Source organism: Odocoileus virginianus, chromosome 13 (genome assembly GCF_023699985.2).
Source record: "Odocoileus virginianus isolate 20LAN1187 ecotype Illinois chromosome 13, Ovbor_1.2, whole genome shotgun sequence".
Taxonomy (NCBI): Eukaryota; Metazoa; Chordata; class Mammalia; order Artiodactyla; family Cervidae; genus Odocoileus; species Odocoileus virginianus.
In genome coordinates this window covers 10,798,081-10,805,823 of record NC_069686.1, presented here as the reverse complement: position 1 = coordinate 10,805,823, position 7,743 = coordinate 10,798,081, and positions in this window count along the sequence as shown.

Sequence of the window (7,743 nt, the reverse complement as noted above, 5' to 3'; positions counted from 1 at the left end):
AGAATCATACTCACCTCCATACTAAACTTAAAAAAAAACCTGAATATTGACTTTTGCTTTGCCTGAAGCAAACAAAAAAACTGGACAAGATACATGAAACAGTAGTTTTCATAATATTAGACAATGAAGGACACTAATCCTCGAGAAACAGGGAATAAATGAGATGAGCCCTGCTATGGCCCCAGCTGACTATATTGAGAGAGCTCCCAGACTGTGGTGTGCTGGCAGGGGGAACTCAAGTGTAGTCTGGTGGAATGTCTAAACCAAGAAAAATGAGGGTGTTTTTATTGTCTCTATCGGCTTCCCTAGTGGCTCAGTGGTAAAGAATCTGCCTGCAATGCAGGAGATGCAGATTCAATCCCTGGGTTGGGCAGATTCCTTGAAAAAGATAGCAACCCACCCCAGTATTCTTGCCTGAAAAATTCCATGGACAGAGGAACCTGTTGGGCTACAGACCATGGGGTCATAATAGAGTTGGACACGATTTAGTGACAAAACAACAACAAATGACCAGGGATGCTGTAGAAATCTAAAGGACATCAGTTGATGAGAAATTCCTGAATAACAAAGAATCTTCCCAGTCAATTTGTGCAAGTAGCACTGAGGAGAAATTTTGGTGGATGATCTCTGCCAAGAATGGGTGAGGGAATATCCATGACTTTCTACTGGAAGGACACTGGAATGCTGATGATACAACAATTCCTGAAAACATGAGCAGCATACAATCAATTTTTTTTTACATATTTATTTATTTATTTCAATTAATTCTTTAGTGTAAGGATTATTTGGAGAAGAAAATATTATGACATGGTATGTATTTCAACCTGTCTGAAGGCTTCAAGGGAGAGTTTTCTTTGTTAAGGTGTTGTAAAAACTCATGATCCTGAAAATCCTTTCATCAGTCATACATCCTGATCTCCTTTGAATTTCAGTATTATCCTGGCATAGCCTTTGGTGAACACTTGTCTTTAAATAAAGAAACATAAAGTTTTTATGTGGCTTCATGAACCGAGAGTCTCATTACTGCAGATGAAATGGCACTTCAGGCAAAGTGCAGGCTGCCCACTTCAGAACATCAACTATAAGAAAACATCTCGCCCTCTTGGTGAGAAATGAAAAGAATCAACTCTTCCTATCTAATGACTATGTTCATTGTGAAAGCAAAACATAATTATGCTAGAAAAACAAATCTTTGGTTTCAAAGGATAATATTTTGTCTTAGAGCTTACAGGAAGAAATCATAGGTAGAAATTAATACTTGTGTTAATAGATGATTGATATATTCAACAAAACTACTTTTATAAATGCTGTAGCTTGCCTTTGCTGAGGAGAGGTGGAGATAACTGTTGACAGACATCGTTTCCCATTCTTCCCTAGATCAATGCTCCTGGAGTGCGCTCTGTGGAGAGGGCTAGTGTTGGCTGCTGAGACAGAGGTGAACAAGACAGACACTGTTTTGGTGCTATTGCTTCTTTAAGTTGCTATCAGTTCATGAAAGTGAAGGGACTGGGGCTGGAGAGGGTGCTTCTCAAGTGGGTTTGGAGTGGAGAGGGTATAGGGAAAGAATTACTCTGGAGGAGAGTAGGAAACAGCCCTGGCACCAAACATGACTCTGAGCAAACCACATTAGCCACTGGGCATCATTTTCTCCTGTGAAATGAAGATATTGCTCTCTGATTGCAAAGGTTTATTTATTTTTTTTCAGCTTTAATTTGTAAATGAAGGAGATCTGCTCTTTTCCCTAAGGGGTGAGTTTTCCTCCCCAAAGTTTCTGTGCCAAGCAGAGATCTTGCTTGACCCTCTCCTGATAATTCTCTCCCTGCTACACCCAGTTGTATGGAGCAAGATGACAGAGTGATTGAAATCATGGAGTTTTCATTCTTTTCTCATGACCTTTCTTTCTCTTAGGTGAGAGTCATGGTTGTCTCAGATCCCTTAGGAGACTTTTCAGAAGGCTGAAGGCTTTTCAATTCCAATGATTATTTATTAAGTAAAATGCATGGGCAGGTCCAATGTTTTTACATATGTAATTCATCTCAATAACCTCAGACTGTCTGGCCTGCTCTATCTTGATACATGTGTAGCTTTGTTGGCTATCTTTCCTGTTATTCTGGTTTAGCATCGATGCCCTATAATTATTACTGTAAAAGCTTAGAAAGTTACTTTCAGATTTTCATCTGGAAATGTGAAGAATAATAACATTATTTATTTGTCATGGTAATACGTTAAACAATGCCTTAGACACTGTAAGCAGTCCATAAATGATAATTGCTTTTCTTTCTTTTGATTATTAAAGTCTAGAGATTCTTTAGTGTTTGGTAGGACAAGTATCCCCTCATTTTAGTTTTTCAAAAGTTATTGTCTATTATCCCTGAATATTCACAAAGATGACCTTAATATGCTTGTGTTCAGGCCCAAAGGGGATGAGGAAAAGAGAATAACACTATCATCTTTACAGTGTAAGTCACCTCCTCTGTCTCAGTTCCGTATTGCTGTGCGACATCTGCGCCCAGTCACTCAGTTGTGTCTGACTCTTTGGGGCCCCATGGACTGTAGCCCGCCAGGCTCCCCTGTCCCTGGGATTTTTCCAGCAAGAATACTGGAGTGGGTTGCCATATCCTCCTCCAGGGGATCTTCCTGACCCAGGGATGAAACACACATCTCCTGCATCTCCTGCCTTGGCTGGTGGTTTCTTTACCACTGAGCCACCTGGGAATTCCACTGCTGTGCAACAAGCCTCCACAAAACCTGGTGTTTGAAACAGAAACAGTTAATTATTTCTCACAATTCAGTAGGTCAATTAGGTTGAGTTGGACTGTTTTTCTGCTCCACGTAGTATTGGTTGAGGTTGCTTACGTCATCCTATGCAACCAGGAGTTCTGTGGCAACTGGGCTAGAAAGTCTGAGAAGGTCTCTCATATGTTTGAAACCTTAGTGCTCACTGTTGTCCGGATGCCTCAGTTCTTCTCCACATTGCCTTTCTCTCCAGGTAGAGAGCCTGGACTTCTTTCCAGCATGGACGCATACTTCTAAGACTGCAAAGGCGGAAGCCACCTCCACTGCATTCTTAGTCAATTCACAAGTCTAGCCTAGTGTCAAGGGGAGGAGAAACAAATTCTACCTTTTTATGGAAGGGGCAACATGTACACCCAGGGAGGGGAGAATCTGGGTGAATGGTAATGGACTGAAGCCAATGTTGGTTAGCATGGTTAGCAGTCAGGAAAAAGTGCTAGACGTGGAGCAAAAGAGAAGGAGGACAAACTGGAACTTGTTACATCTCTGTATCTCTCACTGAAAACTTGAAGAGGATATATTGATACCAATATGATTTCTATTCATTCAATTCATTCAACAATTACAGGAAGCCTCCAATATGCAATGTAGGTAACCTGATTTTTCCTTCTTGGGTGTTTATAATTTTGACTGTTGACATTTCAATTCATTTTCACTTACTATGTTTACCTCTGTATCCTTTTCTGCTGAATCTGAGGAGAATTTTTGAGCTGTTCTCATTCATATTTGTGATATTTCGGCAGTATGCCATCTGCTGTTTGTTATCAACTTAATGTTTGTAATTCATCTCCTTCCTTTCACGTGAAGGCAGTATTTCCTGCTAGCAGGCAGTTTTCTCTCTTTATAAATACAATGATCTCTTAAAGATCTTTGACAATATAGGTTGATATTTTAGTTATTTAAAAGAAATCTATCTCTTAGGACATTTGCTTTATCCCTCATTCATTCAAAAAGTATTAACTGAATGCCCACTATGCAACAGACATTGTTCTGGGCAGTGGGCATATGTTAGTGAGCTAAAGAGGTTTTATATAGATAAATGATATATCAGTGAGCTAAAGGGATTTCTAAAACCCTGGCCTTGGGGAGCTTACATTCTAGGGGGGAGGAAATATGATCAACAACAAACATAATATGTTGAAGGTCACATGATCATTCATGTTTGGTGACTTGCTGGGCATACTCAATAGACTCAAAGGAGTTTGTATTCACAGGTCTGGCCACATATCAGGATCTGCAGGAAAAGACTCCTCAGGCAGAGTCTGGGGGGCTCCAGGTACAGCCTTTGAAGTTCTCTCATCCCAGGGATTGGCACATTGCAGAGAACTTGCTGCTTCTTCCAGAGATCAAATGAAGCAACATGTCTGCAATGCCATTGATTCTGCTCAGGGAAGTCCACTTGAGACTTAATCCAGCGTTATAACTAGGGGCCAGTCATATAGGCAATCTGTGCCTTTGAAACCAGCACCATATTACCAAATTCCATACTCCCAGAAGGAAAGAACGTGTTCATTGTAAATCACGCTGTTTTTCACAAATACAGGCAGACCTTGTTTAATTGCACTTCACTTCATTGCTCTTTGCAGATATCGTGTTTTACAGATTGAAGACCTGTGGCAACCTTGTGTGGAATGAGACCATTAGCCTCATTTTTCCAATATTGATTTGCTTGGTTCATGTCTCTGGGTCACATTTTAGTAATTTTCCAATATTTCAAACTTTTTCATTATTATATTTTTTATGGTGACCTGTGGTCAATAAACTTTGATACTTTTATTGCAAAAAGATTATAACTCGCTTGAAGCCTTAGGGAATGGTTAGCATTTTTAGCAATAAGGAATTTTTAAAGTATGTACTTTTCTTTAGACAATGCTATTACACACATAATTTGACCACAGTATAGTGTAAACATAACTTTTATATTCACTGAGAAACCAAAATGTTCTTGTAACTCACTGTTTTGGCAATACTTTATTGTTGTGGTCTGGAAATGAATTGGCAATATCTCTGAGGTTTGCCTGTAGCCTTGGCAACCAATCTTATTGGTAAGTAAAATAGGGAAGATTCTAAACATCTCAGGCCCAGCCAAGGATCGCCCCCCTAAGCAGGCCCCTTTAAAGACCAACATCATACCTTCTACATGAACAATTTCTTGTACAAGAGTAAACAAATCTCATAGTTTAATATAACATGATAAATACCATCAACAAATAGAGCAGTGCAAGGGGGATTGTAGGTGCTAGGTGGGGAAGCAATTGGCAAATAGATTACGATTTTAAATAGCTTCTTCTTCAAGAAGGTGATATATTTAAGCAAAGGCGGAAAGGAGATGAAGCAGTGGGCCATGTGAATAGCTGGAGAGAGTTGGCTTAAGAGGAACACTCAGCGCAAAGGCCCTGACACAAAGGTTTCTATTATTTTCAAAGAACAACAAGCAGAACAATGTTGCTGGAGCAAACAGTATGGAGGAAAGATTAAGAGAGATGATCAAAATGGCAATACTTGGATTTTCATTTACTGAAGATTTTCATATGCTATTTCATTGTTTGGGTTTCCCTCATGGCTCAAAGGTTAAAGCGCCTGCCTGCAATTCGGGGGACCTGGGTTCAATCCCTGGGTCGGGAAGATTCCCTGGAGAAGGAAATGGCAACCCACTCCAGTATTCTTGCCTGGAGAATCCCATGGACAGAGGAACCTGGTGGGCTACAGTCCATGGGGTCGTAAAGAGTCGGACACGTTGCTTAGCCTTATATGGAGATTTCTGTTAGTGGGAATTACAATTGGTTCTGCAAAAATTTCATGGCTTTCTAATCAAAATTTTAGTCCCAAAGAAGAAATTTTACACTTTTAACATTTTTTATTGATGGCTTAAAGTTTTTCTTGCTTGTTAAATAGGGTGGAAATGGGGTAGGTGGTAACTGTTTACAATACATTACCTACTTTTTATGGCAAATGAGATTTTTCTTTGCCTTCCACAAGTGGAGTCGCTGCTTCTTGTAATAGCTCCCAGTGTGCTCACTGGAATTTGTTCTAAGGTTGATCTTTGCCCCCACCCACCCAAAGTTGCCCCAGGACCGTCTTCACATCAAAGACCTCTTACTCTTAATTGGCAACAGAATTGATTGGAATCTACCATGGCAATTCCCTTTTGAATTTAGATATTTGTATTTTAGGACAACTTTTTTCCAGCCAGGACCAGTAAGTAGGTGGTACCCAGAGACAGTCTCTAGAAGAGGGGTGTGCCTGCCAGTCTCCTTTGGTACGTGGGCTGTAATGCTGCTTTGGGGAAACACCCAAAGGTGCTGGAGAGATATCCTGATTGACAATTGAGGGCTGGTGGCTTGGATGGTAAAGAATCCTCCTGCAATGCAGGAGACCTGGATTTGATCCCTGGGTCAGGAAGGTCCCCTGGAGGAGGGCATGGCAACCCACTCTAGTATTCTTGCCTGAAGAATCCCCATGGATAGAGGAGCCTGGCAGGCTACAGTCCATGGGGTCACAAAGAGTCGGACATGACTAAGTGACAAAGTGCAACACATCTCATAGGAGAAACAAGTAGGCACACATCTTGGGGTATCTCTGCTCTGTATCTGGTGAAAGAATGATTTTGACTGTAGTTGCAAGCACTGTTAAAAGCAAATAAAGGAGCTCTTTAGGGAGCTGGAAAGAAACCTATTCTGGTACCTTCAAATGGTACCATAGAGTCAAGATTACGTGTAATCTCCACATTGTGTGTAGTATCAGCAACATCACAAGCCTTCTTGCAGTTAGTCTGGGAAGTCTAGGTTTCTTATAACTGGATCCTGCCATCCTGTAATTGGGGAAGAGGTCCAAAATGTTCTATTAAAGAATAGCACCATGCTCAAAGAGAAGCTGCTTCATGTGGGAACGTAAGACATCTAGTTATGATCATCAAAGACCAGAAGCATGGCAGGGATTTGTCCAAGTTACCTATATTTACAAGGCACTTGTGAAAAGTTTGGGTTAGAAAGAGAATGGGATCAGATTTTTATGGAAACCCAAGTAAGTGTTTGGCTCTTAAGTAACTCTATAAATGCCCCCCTTTAAGGGCCGGGGCTCTCAGTTCCCAGCCATGGCCTCTGAAGGCCCTCACTAAACATTTGTTGAATGGGCAGCTCTTGCCTGCCAACCTTGTGTCTTCTAAACTTCAAATTAATCACTGAGTTCAAGTATTTTTCCACATAAAGAGACTAGAAGCATGCTATGGAAAGATTGTTGCTCCCAAATCAGTCGTTTTGTGCACATTGATAAATAGCATAGTATCATTATTTTCAGGTCTGAAGGCCCTCAGCTGAATTCTCTGGAAAATAATGTATTCCTTCCAGAGAAGTTATGAGGGTTAAATTAGATAATTCACTGTTTCTAAAGGCATTTTACTATAACATAATAAATGGTAATTTCCTTTTCTCCTTTCAAACATGGCAACTTAAGAAAAAATATAATAATAATCTACAGATTGAGAATAAGGTAATAAACTTCAAAATTGCTTTTGAAGTTTATTAAAGTTGAGTACTCTTGACTGGATATAGTTTTGGGTGGGTTTTTTGTTTGTTTGTTTAAATGTAGCTTAAATCAAGCTAATAATCAATCCAAACAGCTTTTAAAATTAACTTTGGCATAGGTAGAGCTGGTTTGTTCATTATTTTATTACTGTCTGGATTCCTGTTTTCTAGTTTAGTCTGTTTATGACTCTGGAAGAAGTTTTTTGGTTTGATCTAATGTGCCTTTTGAGAATTATTAGATTTGAGTGAATTTCAAGGAAGAATTCTATGAAAGTTTGGTTCTCTATTACTCTGAAAAATACATTGATGTATATGTAATTCTTTAAGATAATTAGAATTGTGTTCACTATCCATAACATTTATAGGATTACCACAAGATTATAATGGTAATGATATATGTGATATAATGACCAGTTTTTATGTTATA